Below are 16753 nucleotides of genomic sequence, written 5' to 3' on the forward strand. Positions count from 1 at the left end.
CTGACTAATGTACTCAGCTGTAGCTACAGTCATTAATATCAATTCTGTTTGTTGGCCAAACAGCAAAGTAAAATCTCAGCTGGTTGGTTTTTTAGCATGCTAGTGTCTTGTACTCGGTCAAAGAGGGTTTAGATGAGAATGGGTTGTGTGTTTTCGCCTTTCAAAAACACAAAGAGAACAGTGAGTCTTTTTCTTTATGAAGGATTTAAGCTAGGAGGTTGGTTGAAGTCAATTTCAGACAGGTGGCAAGCTAGCATGTTGGTGGTTGAGTTGTCAACCATTATTTTTTTTGTTTATGTGTTTGTTCTATATAGATATTGACTTTTGTTTCTGTCTGAGAAGTTAAAATGAAGAACTCTTAATAAATTATCTTTTGTTTTAAATTACAGAACAAATGACATTAAGTGAGAGACATTCAGCAGACCTTTTTCACAGCAGCCATTTTGACATGAAATAGTAGTATTACCAATGATATTAATTATGGTTGTCTGTCATTCAGGTCAAACAGAGTCAGGGTGCTGCCGTTGTGTATTTTGGTTCAGTTGAATGGCTCTGCTACAATAAATAGAATGGGACCCTAATACGTATCATTGGTAAAGCAACACATGTTTGTAATTATCTCTGCACAAAGAAATCATATTTGATATTGTGGAAAACCACAAGTGGAGACAATAAAATGAATCATGGCTGAGTTTCAGATATTCAAGTGAGGATGCCGTGGCTGTAGCGGTGAAATACGAGTGTCTCGACTTAACATGTTTCCTCGATCTCTGATGGTATAGAATAGTCATTTTAGGATTTATTGCAGTAAATATATTACTGATTTCTCCTTTAAATCAGAAACATTGCAACCCGATTTTTTCCTGAAATTGTTCATTTTCTGTTTTAATTTAAAGAATAAACACAGTGAGTTTGTTCTCTGTTGCCCAGGCATGTTTTCAGGTCTTGGACAGTTTGCCAATAAAGTTTTCATAAATGTTCATGTAAGTAGAGCTTGTTAAATTGAAATTTCAACATTGAGCTGCATTATTGATGTTTAGAGAGAGAGACAGTTGGTGAGTAAGCGAGGTAGAAGGACAGTTGGAATAATGGTGGTCATTGTAATCAAGGAGGAAGTGGATGAAAATCTAAGCATTGTCTACAAATGGTTGTTTGTTTGAGATTGTGTTTAAGTCTAATTATAAGATGAGCACAAGATGCAGTGCAGCCATCTCTTGTCTGGTGATTTTCTTGTATTTCTGGAGAGTCTGTCCTTGCTTCCTTGATAAGTATGCCCTGTACCTGCTGTTGCTTGTCAGGAAAAGCAGATGGAGAACGACCTCTGACTCCGGCGGCCTACATTGGGGGCCATCTTGTCACTCTGTGACAGAGAGTGCCAGCTAGCCTTTTCCTGGCAGCAAACACAAAGTATGCCATGCTATTCCCTGTGAGGTTCCATTGTTTCTTTTGTAATATTCAAGAAGAAAAAAAAGAGGAAATTAGCTCTCATACAGTATGCATGAGTTTAGAAAGCCCCCCATATAATTCCACTGCTGAGGGAAAACGAGGAAGTCTAGGAGCAATACAGCTGTGCTTTTAGCGAGTTTAGCATTTCTGGGAAGCTCTGTTATTGCCTACACCAAAATTTGTGGTGCTTCCAGTCTTCAGAGAGTGCTGGCGTAATTTTCTTCATCACCTTTTGCTGCAAATATTCCCTGTGCATTGCTTGTTGTTTGAGGCGACTACAGAACATAATGTAACGGCATCCCCAGGTGCTTGAAAGGAGTGCTTTTCACAGCTTATTGCTAGCAGCTAACACTCCTGGTTTCAGTGGAAATTCTCACCGGGCTCCAGCGCTCCATTCATGATGTCCCCTAAGAACCAATTCTGAGTTGGCAGCACTTGACATGATTGCCCTTAAGTAACTGACAGGGTTGTAGTGTTACATGGCACTCTGGAGCCGGGTGAGTGTTTAGCAGCAAAGGAAACTGTAAAGATCTGGCCGGTGTTCAGAGAGAAGACGAAGGCGAACATGAGTCAGGTTCCCTAATGACCTGGCGGCGGTCAGCAGAGGAGACATGTTTCCTGTGATGACTTTTCTCACAGTTACCTTGAGGGATTATTGGAGCGTTTGATTGGCCAACTTCTGTAGATAGATGGTGCCTGAATTGCAGCGGAGAGATTATTGATTTTAGTGACAGTGCAATCGTGTTTCTCTGTGTGGGGAAACTATATATGGGACTGTATAGTGTGTTCATGTTGGTGTGAGCTCATTGTTCTGTCTCTGTGTTTGTCCCTCAGAACAAAATACAGTATCAGTTTCCAGTAGGTGTACTGTATGTGCTATTCCAAGTACAAGCTAACACATTTTTGCTGCCTTATTGTCCCAAATATGTCATTGTCAAATTAATTGTTGTACCTTGGAATTGGGTGAGTAAACAAGTTAATTCATAGCTTAAATAAGCAGAAGCATCTGTTGTACTAGCACTAGTAATATTACAGGTTGTCCTCAAAATTGAGACAATCTTCCCAACAATTAATTAATGGATTAGTAGTTGTTTGCCTATAAAATGTCAGAAAATGGAAAAAAAATGTTAATGAGTTTCTCAAAGCCCAGGATGACGTCCTTAAATGTCTTGTTTTGTCTACAGCCCAAATATATTCAGTTTACTGTCATAGAGCAGTAAAGAAACAAGAAAGTAAAAACATTTAAGAAGCTGAAATCAGACAACTTTGACTCAAACTGATTAATCGATTATCAAAATAGTTGCCAGTTAATTTTATAATAGATTAATAATCAATCACTTGATTGAGCCTTGCAGCTCTACTTGTGTTGTCCACTTTTCCCATGAATTGTGATGTGTTTCCTAAAGGTATTGCTTCCTTTTAAAATGAACTAATCCTAGTCACCTACACTCTGCCTCCATTCATTCCTAAATTTTCATTCATAGTCCAACCTTTCTCAGTTCTCGCTGAAGAATAGACAACCCGTGCTGATGATGTGTCCCCAAGCAGTTTTTCATCCATTTGTTTCCACACATTTAACTTCTGCTTTTGTTTTTTGTCACTGCAAAGCATTAACCCTAATACAGTAAGTTGTTCTGCTAAGTCCATTTCCATTGTTTAGATCTGCTTCCACATGAAATCACTCCGGATCACGACCCCCATGAAATCATGAGAGATTGTGCCCTCTGGCACAATAAACTTGATAATATCCTGTGGTGTGTGGTGTGCAGTTATTTTCAAATCGTGTAGCCTGTGGGTGTTTGGCATTTGAGAGAAGATAGCCTGTGTTTCTCCTTATATGTGAGATGCAACCAAATTTGAAAATCTGTTTTGATTGTAAAACTCTTGTAGTGTGAGGCCGACTTTAGCAGTTTAAGTAAGCTTAGTAAACACATACATCAGTGGTCCCAACATGTCAATTACTGGCCTGTGATGAGTACTGTTCACTGTTTCTGTAGAATGTTGAGCTAAAAGGCGCTCTGACCTCAGAGTAACTTTTTGTGTCCGTGAGCCATCGGGCGGTTGAAAACCCCGTCCAGTATTTAATTTGCTTTTACTATTTGCAAGGAAGCGAAAAGTTTTGCTCTTTGGGCTGTAAAAATATCGCTCTTATTCTGTTGTGCCAAAAACCTTTCAACAGATTTTTAACCAAAACCAACCTCGTGACATGCAGTAGGCCTAAATATGGTTATTTGTTTTCAGACCATTTAACCGCTACTCTCATGTCTGTGTGTTGAATTTGAAGCTACAGCGAGGAGATGATTAGCTTAGCTTAGCGGGGGTAAAGTTAGCCCAATGTACGTACCAGATGTGCTGACAGATCTGCTCAGGGTCCTTACATGTGACACAAGCATAATGATCAGCTGTATGTTGGTAAGTGTATGTAATTTAAGTGCCGTAATGTTAATTTGAAATCACTGACCAATTATTTTCTTTAAGTACAGTATACTTTTGAGTTAATTAGTTAGCTAGTTAACATTAGGTAATGTTAGTGAACAAACTAAGACCACAGTGACCTTTCAATCAAATATTATGTAGATAAAATGATAAAAAGATAAAATCAAAACTTCTAAAGCTAAAGTTTTAGTCAATACTGTCACATGTGACCTTTAATTTTGTAAAAGACAAGACAACAAATAGAGACAAGCTGCAGCCATAGCTCCTTTCTGATTTACAGACAGTCATAATGTGTTATACACGGCACCCACTGGTTAAACAGAGACAGGCGGGTTGTCTCCATCTACTGCCAGTCTTTATGCTTAGCTAAGTTCGCTGTAGCTTCATTTTACCAGGCAGATATGAGACAAGAAAGTGAAAAAGCTCATTTCCCAAAATGTCAATCTGTTCCTTTTAAAATGTAGTTTTGTTGCTGGCAGAGGCGGGTAATCTTTCAGGGATTATAACTTTGATTAAAAATGGATAAATAAATGTATAAAGTATGAGACTAAATTTTATTGAAGTGAACTGAAACCCACTCCAACACCATTACTGTGAACACAAATGATAAGAGTCTGCTGTCAAATATTAAAGTCATATTTACCCAACATGTCGATATAGAATTCATCTTACACAGCCTGTTGGGTGATGTATGGCACAGACACTGGCAGGTTTGGTTTTCATTCACAAAACGTGCTACAAATGTACAATCGAAGAACTTTTGAATGGCAGATGTTGTGTTACACAGGATGTAAGTAAACCAAACAAGACAAGTTGAACCCTCGTAGAGTCCACAGAGGGGCCAGCCACCGATCCTGTGGTTATCTTTCCATGCTTGGACCCTTCCCAGGGTGCGAGTTTACCCGACCTCAGCATGACTCAATCCTTCCCCCTTCTACTTTTTGCTGGAAAATAGGTTCGGAGAGAAAAAAAAAGCGAGACAACAATCAAAAACAATCACTCAGCATAGAACAAACAGCATGTAGTAGAAGCTTCTCCTTCTCTCTCCCTCTCCGAACACCATGGCAACATTCACTTTGATATGCAGATACCCCCGCCATTTGTACAGTGCAGCACAGAGGGGAATATTGACTTTTCGGAGAGGCAGAGAGCTTTCGCATTAATTGCGAACCTAAACTATACTTCTCCTTTTTTTTTGGCTTTTTGTGCATTTGAATTACAGCATGTCTTATCTTTCTTCTTTCCCCAGATGAGGAGGGAAACCTGTGTGCTGGAGCCAGGGATTGCACTCTGAGGAGGAAGCATAACTGTTATCTTCTTGTAAAACTACACAACCCTCAGGCAGGAAGTCCTCATCAGTGTTCTCTTCGCTCCAGGAATCATAATGATGCTTTCTCGGTAGCCTTCTGCTACCTGTTTGGCATTCGTCCTGTTCCCCGAAAACCTTCCCGGCGCTGATAACACTCAGAGACACCTTTTCTTTTAATCCTACAAACCACCACCTGCCATGGATCACCTGTGTCCGGGTGAAGGCGTGAGCCGGACACAGGCCCTCGTCGGCAAGCTGTAGCCGTCTGGATTCTCTTCAACTTCTTTCCTGTGATTTTACTCTGGAGTAATTCTTTATTTGGACCAGGGATGGATGTACCGGAAGGCAGCAAGCATGGCAAGAAGTCGACAAGTCAGAAGCTGGAAGACCAGAAAAAGGTTGGCAAAACTTTCTTGTTACCTTTACCTTTTCCTCTCTGAAATGCTCTTCTTTCATCTCCTCCTGCTGTGTGTGCTGCTTTCTCAAAAACAATCAGCTTTGGCTTTTGCTGTTTTCAGTTGCATGGAAGCCAAGTGATGAAAGTTTGTTTATCGCCTGGTTCGTTGTTCTCTTTACAAAAAGGAGAACATGTTGGTCCAATTGCTACTGTTGTCTGAATTCCCAGCAGCTCCTTTGCTCCATATCTCCTAATAGCTATTTATAAAGACGAGCAGGAGGGGGGAGAAAGGTGGAGTTGCTGCTTTCCCTCAGCGCCTCCAGTCTTTCATCTCGGCTCATGTGGCGTGGCGATGGGCAGGGCCTTCCCTGCCCCCCTCTCCTGGGAATGCATATTTACTTTCTGTTTGAGATGCTTTTTATATTAACCACTCTGGGAATAGGAAGCGGATAATACCCGTGAAAATGAGACAAATAGTTTTCCTGTAAAGCGGTACCATGCGTGCTAATGGTCTGCCGTTCTGCTGTGGAGGGCAGAGCTTGGATAGATAATGGTGAGCTTAGCGGAAGCTAGTTTTGAGTACTCTGAATCCAGTGCTGTGACCTCGATAGGGTCAGATTCACCTGTGGCCAGATTGATGGAAGACAGCAGCATCAGCCTCCGACTTTCTGGTTAATAATAAAAAAGCACCTTGGGTGTTGAGTCTGTTTAGCTGAGCTCCCAGCCACACATATACACATACTTTGATATTTGAAGGGGTGTGCATAGGACTGTCATAACACCTGTCTTTATGACAACTTGACATTAACCAAGACAACACACGCTGTTAATGTCTTTTTTATAGCAATGTGACATTAACCAAAACAAACAAAAGTCTTTGTTATGACAACTTGACATTAAGCAAGACAAAAATATCTCAATGACTTGACTTTAGCCAAAACAACGTGCCAGTGTCATTGTTATGATAACTTGACATTAATCAAGACAAACATTTCTTTGTCATGACAATGACATGATCAAACTTAGAGACTGTTTAGCTTTATCTTTTGACATGACATTAACCTGTCATATGTGGTTAGTTTCGGCTGTCATGAGACCATTATAAGTCTGTCATGAATATTTTTCTTGCCCTCAAGTAAAGTACATTTTGGGCTTCATCATAAAGATGTCATTAAGTGTCATTACACTGTCAAATGCTTTTGTAACGGTATTATGAATAATTTCCTGGATTTTAAGTAAAGTGGCAGCATTCAGGCTTGTCATAAAGATGTTATTTAAAGTTATGAGGCCAGATTGACGACAGACTACAGTACCAAGATGATGTAGCTTACAGAGTTACCTGATGGACAAACAGTTAGCTAGTTTACTTGCTGGTTAGCAGTGGAGCTACCAGCCTAATTAGCTGACTCAGGCCAAACTCAGCAAGAAAACCACCTTGGTATTGTATTCTCTGGTGTCAAACTGGTCAGCGTTGGTCTAGGTGGTGCACCCAATGTAAAAATTCCCATAGATGCAAACAATTGGTACTTACTGGACTTACTTTGAAGAACAATAACAGACAAAAAAACCCAATTCTGTTCCTGTATAGTCACCTGTGTTTAGACTTAGACATACACAGCTACTAAAATGCATACACAGACAGAAACACAGATACTAGATATACAAACACAGACCGCCTCCTTCCCTCTTCATCTCTCTGCCTCTGACCTGATTCCTCTAATGAAGTGCTTTTGATAAGCGTAATGATTGTCCAGGCGAAGCTCAGGGAACATCTGAGTGCACTGAACGCGCAGTAATACATCAGGTTTGACATTTGTAGCACCATTAAGATCTCATAAAAAAGATGATTGTACTTTATTATTTTTTTCTCCTTTTAGACCTGAGTGTCATCTGGGAGTGCACTTTTATTTTTTTTTTGGTCTTTAAAGCCACACAGAGACATGTTGCTGCCTGTGCTGCCAGGCAACAACATTTTATATCCTTTTAGAAAAGGCACAGGGAGGGAAGGTGTGTTCCTGCCCTTGGATTTGTGATCAATTCTGGATGATTGCAAAGCTTGGAGGTAGATCCGACAAAATATTCATGTGACCACTTCAAAATTTATACGGTAGTTCACCCTCAATGAAATGTGCTCCCTCTTTGTTGAATGTCGCTGTCTCTTGTAGACCTCTGCACCCTCTGGGACAAAAATATACAGTACGTCAACCAACAAAACAAGGCCATGTTTTGAGCAGAATATTCTTTGTTGGGGCTACAAAATGGAAGCAGATTTCTGGTTGAAGGGACCCTCCCTTGAAGCTGAGATTGGAACGGAGCAAAGAGCGGCATCAAATATTCATCTGGTAAGGGAATTGATTTGGCTCACTTTGGCTACCATTTTGGTTTGAAGATGAGTGTCATGCCAAGAGATAAGCTCTCTCTCTCCATTTTAACTGTAACCTTCAGCTACCAGACAAATGTTTCTGCTCGTTTCTGATGTTTCTGATCATTCAAAAAAGACCTTCTTGGAAGGCTTTAAATATTCCTGGCGGTGTTTCTGTGGTTACACTGGGATGTGTGCTGTAATTGCTTGACTTGATGGGTTATGTCTTGTCCCCACAGTCTCATACTGACTGCACTCTGTCAGCCTTGATAGTTGAACCAAGCAGAAGAGGGGTGCTGCACTTCCAACGCAGATTTGTAAAGATCTAGAGAATATAATGCTCTTTCTCTTCTCAATGATTTATAATATGACTTGGTTGCCACCTTTCACTTTGAACTGAACAGGGTAGCTGAGGGTAATATGAGAAGATCAATGCCACTTTCATATCTCTACAGTAAATATAAAGTTGAAGCCAGCAGGCTGGTCCCTCCTACGCCCAGCAAGCCAAGACATAGTCCTTAGATCTTAAATTGTGACTCTTACATGTTGTCTTTTGTATGGATCTAACAAATTAGGTATTTGTTGATTAGATATGGTTTCAGGATGATTTTCTTATCCTTGGACTAGGGATATTGATGATTGCTCATTAACCAATTAATTGAGAATCTAAAGGATTAGAAATTCATAATCTGATAATGCATGTTTTGTGTACCACTTTTCCGGAGCTCACATTTTGTCTCACAGTTTGGTTTGGTCTGCCTTGTTAGTCAAAAGGCAGTAATTGAGCCCTATTTGACATTGTGTTGTGTGCTGTTGTGTTGCATTTTGAATAAGGACAGGCAGGCAAGAGCAGCTGTTTTGATCGAGAGCTTTATTGTTTTTTTCCTTCTATTAGTGGAAATTGTTTGCTTTTCATCAATTAATGTTTTATAAAGTAAATGTGCTGATAGAATAAATATAACTTGAACTGAGAAAAATGCCTTTTATATCTTATTAATTATTAATGATTAATCATTTGTTAACTTGTTCAACTCCCAGTTGAGGAAAATGCACAAAATCTTTACTATGGACAAAACAAGCCTAGTTGTTTCCCCTGGTTGGCAGTCTTTGTGCACAGGAGTTGTAACAATGAGGACTGTCCTAACTAAAGATTTTCCTAGTTGATCAGTAATCATTTGTTCAAGCCATTAGTTGACTCGTCATTGCATGTTTAGGATAGAATTGTTTAAATTAGTATTATTTAGGCATGAAGTGAGCAGCCTGTTAAATGCTAGCAGCAAAACGGGTTATGATTCTGATCATGTCACAACAACCAGCAAGAGACTGGAAATGTTGTTAATTTATTATAACATAAGTATAACCTCACATTAGTCTTGTTGTTCAAACACGGGATAAATTTCCAATGGATGATGTATACTCAAAATTAACTGGCTACAAACTCATTCCTCAAACACTTCTTCATCATCCCAGGAGTCAGAGTCCAGAGACCACCTCAGTGCTGTATTCCCGGTCATCAGACTGGCCTCCATCAGTGTCTTAGGCAGTGTCCCACAGTCTAAAAGGACCATGAACTGAGATAGCATAGCTAATGGCAGCTACAGCATAGTTAGCGGTGCACTGGTGACTTCAGTTTTACAAGAGCAAAGATGCTTGTTGCAATCCCTTAATACTTTAGTTCCTGAGCTAACTAAGACACAGCTCTTAAATGGAGTTTGAGGTGTCCGCAGACCAGCGGTTTGGTGATTATTAGAGACACCTCTAGTAGCAATCTGTTCTTACTCAGCAAATGAGTGTATTTCTGTGGATTTCAATTTCTTGACTGAGTATTAAATATTGGATTTCTTTATCAACTCTAGTTAAATGTCTGATTTTGTCTCACAGTTTGTCACACCCACAGCTCACCAAGTTGGCATGGCTGATGGGAGTCGGCATGCAAGTAAGTTTAGTGAGGCTTTAATATCAAAGAAATGCTGTCGGATCTTTGTGGAGTTTGTTGTCTATACCTGTTGTTACCCAGAGCGGGGTTATCTGTAGGATCTTTGTGTCAAATACCCAAAAGTAAAAAAGTTGTAAATTGAAGCAGAAGAAATGTATATTAAGCCAGCATGCCTCCTTCCATCACCCTGGGTGTCTTTCCCTCCCACGCCTCTCTCTCTTTTCCTCCCCCTCTTCTTCTCTGTTTTTCTCCCAGATGGATGGTGCTTCTCATTTTCACGTTCATCCCTGTGAATGAACAAGCAGTGATTACGAGCGGACCGCTCACCTGACCCCGAGGGGAAATTTGCTGAAAGTGATTGGTTGTGGACGGTCAGGCAGGGGCACCAGCTGTGTTGCTAAGGCATCTCCAGGAAGCATTCTCATCAGCCAATCACCTGAGAGCTTTTTCGGTGCTCTGGCAAACCTTTAATGGAGTTTTTATTAACTATTTCAGCCAGCACATCCCTCCAAAGCTGTTGTTTTGCATATGCATCGTTTTGGTGCTTTAACCATGCATTAAAGCCGGCCCACTGGGAGAGAGATATCACTGAATTGTGTAAGAATTAACTGGCTCGCCCCCCTGTGGACTCTCTCGTGTGATGGACTGTTCTGAAGCCCCGCTGGGCTGGCTGCTGAAAGATGAGTGAATAATTTAATACTGGATCGGTTTGTGTTACTGGGATTTGATGCATCCCATCGTATCATTGCGCTGATGTCAGAGCGGAGGATGCAATGGCAGTTGGTGTGAACACGCAGCATATGTTGACTAAATAATTTACCTTGCAGGTTCATATGCAGATGTGCCCCCTGCTGTGCAAAACCGTAGAGAGCCATGTTTGGCAACCTATAGATCACCATGAAAGCATGTAATAAATGTTGAATTGCTAAATGAATCAGTAGGGCTGAATTTAGCTGCAATGAGAAAGCTTCAAGTGGTTTTGTCCACCTGTGCTTTTGTGTTTTTCATTGTTGATGGAAAGTGCTCTGTGAATATGTGTACCAATTTTGTCATCATAAATGTGAAAAGCAGTGTCCATCTCAGACATTAGCACTGTGCATGTCAATGAATATATGAAAGCTCCCCAGCAATCATTGTATGCTCAGCTGGTTAGTCACATGCTTTCAACATAAATCACTGGCTTGGTACATATTTTTATTGTTCCTGTCTCTTAAATGGTGAAGAACGCTCGGCGTTTCTGTCTGCGGTTGATGTCGGATTTAGGATTATTTATTGAGTACCTGCATAAAAAATATGCCAAGGCTCTCATCAGTACTGACATGCACCTTCAGGCCAAAATGTCAGTGTTGAACTGCCTGCAGATGATAAAATAAGTACATAAATAACAAACCTAACTTTGGCAAATTTGGTAGCCCTGTCTGACTGCTGACATTTCATCATGCATTTTTTTTTCCTGGCATGAACACATTACATAAACAAGGACTTTTATTTATTTTCTGTGGCAGCAAACACTTTCAGTAACTATTATACTGTAACCTGAGCTGATCTACACGTTTCTTCTTTCAAACAGTCTTGATAGTAGCTGAGCCTATAGCGGTTGCCATTGCTATGACTTCTCCTCCTTGGTACAGCTTGACAACAGTTTATGACGGCCTTAATCCCGCCTGGTGGAACTGACTGGATAATCATTAGTCCCTCTGTGGCGCCGATTGGTCATTTGTTTCTTGTTTCAAGAAACCGCTGTTGCATGCCTCAATGCCAAACCAGTGAGACAGTCAACTTTTATTTTCATGATAAGTCTATAAAATGTCAAAAATTGTCAAATACGATATTCAGTTTCCCAGAGCCCAGAGTGGCATTTTCAGATTGCTTCTTTTTCGGCCAAACAACTGTCCAAAACCTAAAGACTCTTCATTTACTGTCATAAATGACAAAGAAAGGCAGCAAATCCTCATATTTAATAAGATGGAACCAACAAACATTTGACATTTGTGCTTAAAAAAAACTGAAGTGATTTATCAGTTATCAAAATAATGGGCAACTGATTTTATTTCAATCAACTTATTGTTTAATTGACTAATTATTGAACATGTAAAGAGTAGTGCTTCTGCTTAGTGGGGTGCCACCACTCTCTCCGTAGCCCTTAACCTAAAACTTTCACTCCCAAGATGATAAACTCTTATCATTTATAATTGGATGCAGCAACAGTTTTATATTGTGAGGTGTAATGAACACAGTAGCCTCTTGGGGCTGCTGACAGCGCTTCAATCCTTTGACTTGTGAGATAAAATCTTGCTTAGTGTGGGAGAACATTCACTCCATGTTTTCCACTGATGATAGCAGCCAGAGAGGATTCGTGCTAGATTGACATTTCTTCATGCACTTCTTTCTACATGTCAGGGCTCTTGGTAATAGTGTGGTGACATCCTAAGAGAACTCCCCTACATCGACCCTCATATACACACACATACACACGCACTTGGCTCGAGATGGTACATCAGCAGCTCATTCCACGAGGAATTAGTGGGTTTAGACCACTGAATAAAGTTGGAGGGAAAACATGTCAAAACAGGACAGTGTCACAAGCACAGCATTCACAGGAACGAGCCTCAGAGGCAGAGCAATGAGAGCGGTGATGTCCAGGTCAGACAGAGAGTGAGGGAGAGACAGATAAAGGAAGAGATTAGGGAGCGAGACAGCGATGCCACAGAGAGTTAGACGGAGAGGGAGGAGGACAAAATGTCACCAACTGAACACTGAGGGAGACGGAGGGGAAGGGGATGTGCAAGAGTGGAAAAACTGAGTCAGGAAAGAGAATCAGAGTCCAGGCATGGAGAGGTTTGAACCCTGTGACACCGATCATGATCGAGCCGCTCCATCTGCACCCCGCATCGCTATGGCGACACAGATACAGTCTGTGCACCGGATGAAGCTATCTCGAGCCTAGATCACAGCTGGGCGGGGAAGTCACACGTTCTCGTTTGTCCTTACAGCCAGCTGTTTGATGGCATCTGAGGCACTGAATCACAACTCCGACGTCCTGGCAGAGGTTCTGATATTCACTCACCTGCTGAAGCAGTGTATAAAGCTGTATCTCAATTTGTATGCATGGAAACTCTGAAAACGTTATTTGATGGATTGTGTTGGATTGTAGAATTCCCATATCTACACATCTACATGTCAGCTGACCACAATTTACAGTTGAAAAGAAATGTACACTGCTTACTTTAGATTTTGGGTTTTGTATATAATTTGGTGAACATGACGTGAACTTGGGTAACTTGCTCCTAACCACAAATTTCTCTGGTGGTTTTTGTTCACGCTGACAAGTTGCCTCGAGCTGAAATATGAATAAACAGACTGGGAATTAGAGACAGATATGTCTACGTATGCACAACAAAGAATCCATCATTTACTGTAAAACTGCTAAAACTGCCATTAGAATTTCCCAAACCAAAACGTCTTCAGCCCTACATACATTAAATGTGAGCTTCAAATTGTAGAGGTTAGAACACACGTATACATTAGTAATGTCGAAAGTGTTGTTCATTCCTAAAGCACACCCTGCAGCTATTTTTTTCACTCTCCTGTGTTGTATTGCAATGGTGGCATTTAGTGGTATAATTAAAGAGTTTGTTGTCAGCTCAGTAAACCAGAAACATACTGTACAAGTCTACCACAAATTCTGTGTCCAAAGGAATTCATTGCCAACAGATATTATCTTGGCTCTTGTAGTTCAATTTGAAAAGTAAAACACCAAATCCAAATATACACATCCAAAACAAGACAAATCACAACAATTTTACAGCTCCATTGCCTCCATTCCATGTCTTTCCTCTGTCATTTGATTGAGCTCCTCGTCTTTGTACTCGTAATAGTCCACAGGACTATTGGATTTCACTTTTTGAGTGTCCTTAGAAGTGGGAGTCTCACATATAAACAAACCTCCATGCATGGATTAATATGGCAGCGTGGTTAGGTCAGCCAGCAAGTTGACCTAGATATAGACCCCTAAGCAGTTTGATAATGGCCATTCCAGGGTGCTACTCTGTTTACTTTCAGCCAGACTCAGGGTCAAGCGTTTTGAAACAGTTCATGTAAAAATAATTTTTATTTGGAAATCTGTATGAGGCTTGCATAGCTTCTCCCAGCATGCATTAGTTTGTTCACGTCCTCATTTCACTGAATCTCCACAGCAACAGTTTTTTATGCAGACTTACGATGGACCCATGCAGACCCAATAAGCCACATTTATAGGAAACACCCAAGATTGAAACAGTCATTTTCCTTTGTCCTTCCTTTCCTTTATTAGGATGCCCTCCCTCTAAGAGCTGTCGTAACCCATCCAGGTGACTTATGTAACTCCCAACTGGGTCAAGCCAAGTAGTGCCGACTGGTAATCTGAAAAATCTATCAAGAGTGGGTACCATCAAGATTGTGATTCCCCCAGGTGTAGTTAATGGCATGCCCTCCTTATCATGTGCTGTATGTGACTGAGATAAGATTGCCACTTCTGTTGACTCAAGTTTCCACATTGATCGCACAATCACTGCGACAGAGCTGCATTTTATGTATTAAGACCCTGTCTTCAATCATACAGCTGTTGGACGTGGTTACAGTCAGAGGGGGAATTCAGATTGATTGCCATCACCTGCATGCAGCGTGTTGTGTGCATATGTATGGCATAAACCACCACTTAAATCCTTTCCACATGACGTCTTTGCAGTCCAACGTCCTGAAATACTACCTCGTCGTAAAAGGCGACGAGGCCACAAACAGGGTGCAAGGTGTTCAAATGGAATCCCATCATCCCTTTGAATAAGGGATCTACTTCGTGACTGATGGTGTGAGCTATATAAATGGTAATCATCTCATGACTCGAGACCTGTGCTGTGTTTCTGAATGTAGTCAAAGTGCGGAGTGTGGCTTGTGACAGACAATCATGAAGCAAAGGTGATGTGATAGCCTCTGGCGGTTCAACTGAAGAAAAAAAAAATACAGCATTTGGTTGATGCCAAAGAATTTAAAATGTCCTTTTTGGTGTCAGTGTTTTCATTGGTCTAAAACAAACCTACGTTGCTGCAGTGCCTGTGTCTGGAAAACTGCTGCTAAATTTGGGTGATGCTGGTCAGTATTAACGCTAACCTTTTCAAAGCACTCTAATCAGTCAACGTTTCATCCAAGTTACAGTGTACCAGTTAATAGATGCAGCTTCTCAAGACCAAGAAAAGTCTTGTCTGTTGTTTCCCAACTGCTGGAAAAGTGATAGAGGTTAGTCCCAAAATAAGCTTAGCAGGAAAGGCTAACATTGAGCTAACGTTAGCACTCGCATTTTACCGTTCCAGCTCTGGTGTGCTCATATCCCTTTCAAAAGTTTTGTAATCCAGGCTTGAACTGCAGTGTCTTTTCTGAGACTTTAGACTTTTAAGATTATTTATCAGTTTTTCATCATGCATTGGTTGAATGTCAACCAATCAGCAGCTGTGTTCCTGACTTGTATGACAGCGCTGATCCATAGATCTATTAATATATCCATACGCTGATATCAAATGCTATTAGTTATTTTGATAATTGGTTTTCTTCTTAAGGAAAAGAAAATCAGTGATTCAGTGTGAATATTTTCTGGTTTCTTTAGTCCTCTATGATAATAAACTGTAACATCTTTGGGTTGTGGGCAAAACAAGACATTTGAGGACGACACTTTTGCCTTTGGACACACTGATTGACATTTTTCACCATTTTTTTGACATGTTATAGATCAAACAATTAATAGATTAATCAAGAAAATAATTAACTCATTAATCAACATTGAAAATAATCTTTAGTAGCAGGAATGGAATAACATGACCCTTCAAAATAAAATTTGCGGTGGTGGTGGTAATGAGCAGTAAGTATCACATTACATTAATTCAGTTATTGTCACAGCCTGACTTAAAAGCACCTTTGATGCACCTGTATTCAGTGGTTGTGACACCAACAGGGACTGTACCTTTACATGTACTAGAGACAGTATTAGAGCTACAAAGGGAACTCTTGACATCACAGTGAATTTTGTCTTAAAGTGCCTCTGCAGTGTGTTCTGCTGCCTGATGATTCGATTTTATGGAGTTGGTATTGTTCTCAGCCTATTCACACGGGTGATTTCCGCATGCATATGTTGATGCGAGATGTTTCATACATTATGCATGCTCAATTCACAGTATGTTGGCATGTAATGATGTACCCCTTGAGTGTGGGCTAGGATCTCATGAAGAAACAAGCTGTCAGCGATAACAATGCCTGTGTGAGTGCACCTGTATACGCGCAATTGTGTCTGGATTGCATCCAAATGGATTTGCTTAGATCTAGTCTGTAGCTGTGAGGGTTAACCTGACACACACGGAGGCAGGTGAGGCGTGCTGTATTATCCCGGTGCTCCGGTGTGTCTGCATCAACATTCAGGCTGTACGACTGCCCCCTCTCCCCTCCCTGCTGCACCTTTAATGGCAGATAACAGGATTATCACAACAGCTGCGTTCCTAAGAGGGGCCACAGCGCCGCGGGCTTGTGAGACACGGGCGCTCACTCATGACTGATGCAGGCTTGTAGGAGCCACATGATGGAACACGGGATCAGTGTTGCATTTATTTCCACCGGTGTCTTGTGCATCAAGTCATACAGGTTATATCCTCCGGGTGCTACGTGTAAGTGCTAGAATTCAACAGCAAAAGAACCAGAGACTGATTTAACCCCGCTGCGGTTAGCTTATTTAATCTGCTCAAGGACTGAGGAAACATCTAACCACTTTGTATTCTACACGGCATCACACTTTTAGCTCTTATTAAACACTGTTTCTCTGTGTGATTTATTATTTGGTGTAACACTACA

At 40.8% G+C, this 16753-nt stretch overlaps 1 long non-coding RNA gene across 1 annotated transcript in view; it reads left to right on the forward strand.

Moving 5' to 3' along the window:
- Nucleotides 1–16753, forward strand: part of LOC146306567 (uncharacterized) — a 180033-nt gene that overhangs the window by 157162 nt on the left and 6118 nt on the right. The window contains exon 3 of the long non-coding RNA XR_014768992.1: nucleotides 5132–5589. This is a non-coding gene — a long non-coding RNA (uncharacterized LOC146306567). The remainder of the gene's footprint in view (nucleotides 1–5131; nucleotides 5590–16753) is intronic.

The sequence above is a fragment of the Lutjanus erythropterus genome, chromosome 22 (genome assembly GCF_056507025.1).
Source record: "Lutjanus erythropterus isolate fLutEry1 chromosome 22, fLutEry1.hap2, whole genome shotgun sequence".
NCBI lineage: Eukaryota > Metazoa > Chordata > Actinopteri > Lutjaniformes > Lutjanidae > Lutjanus > Lutjanus erythropterus.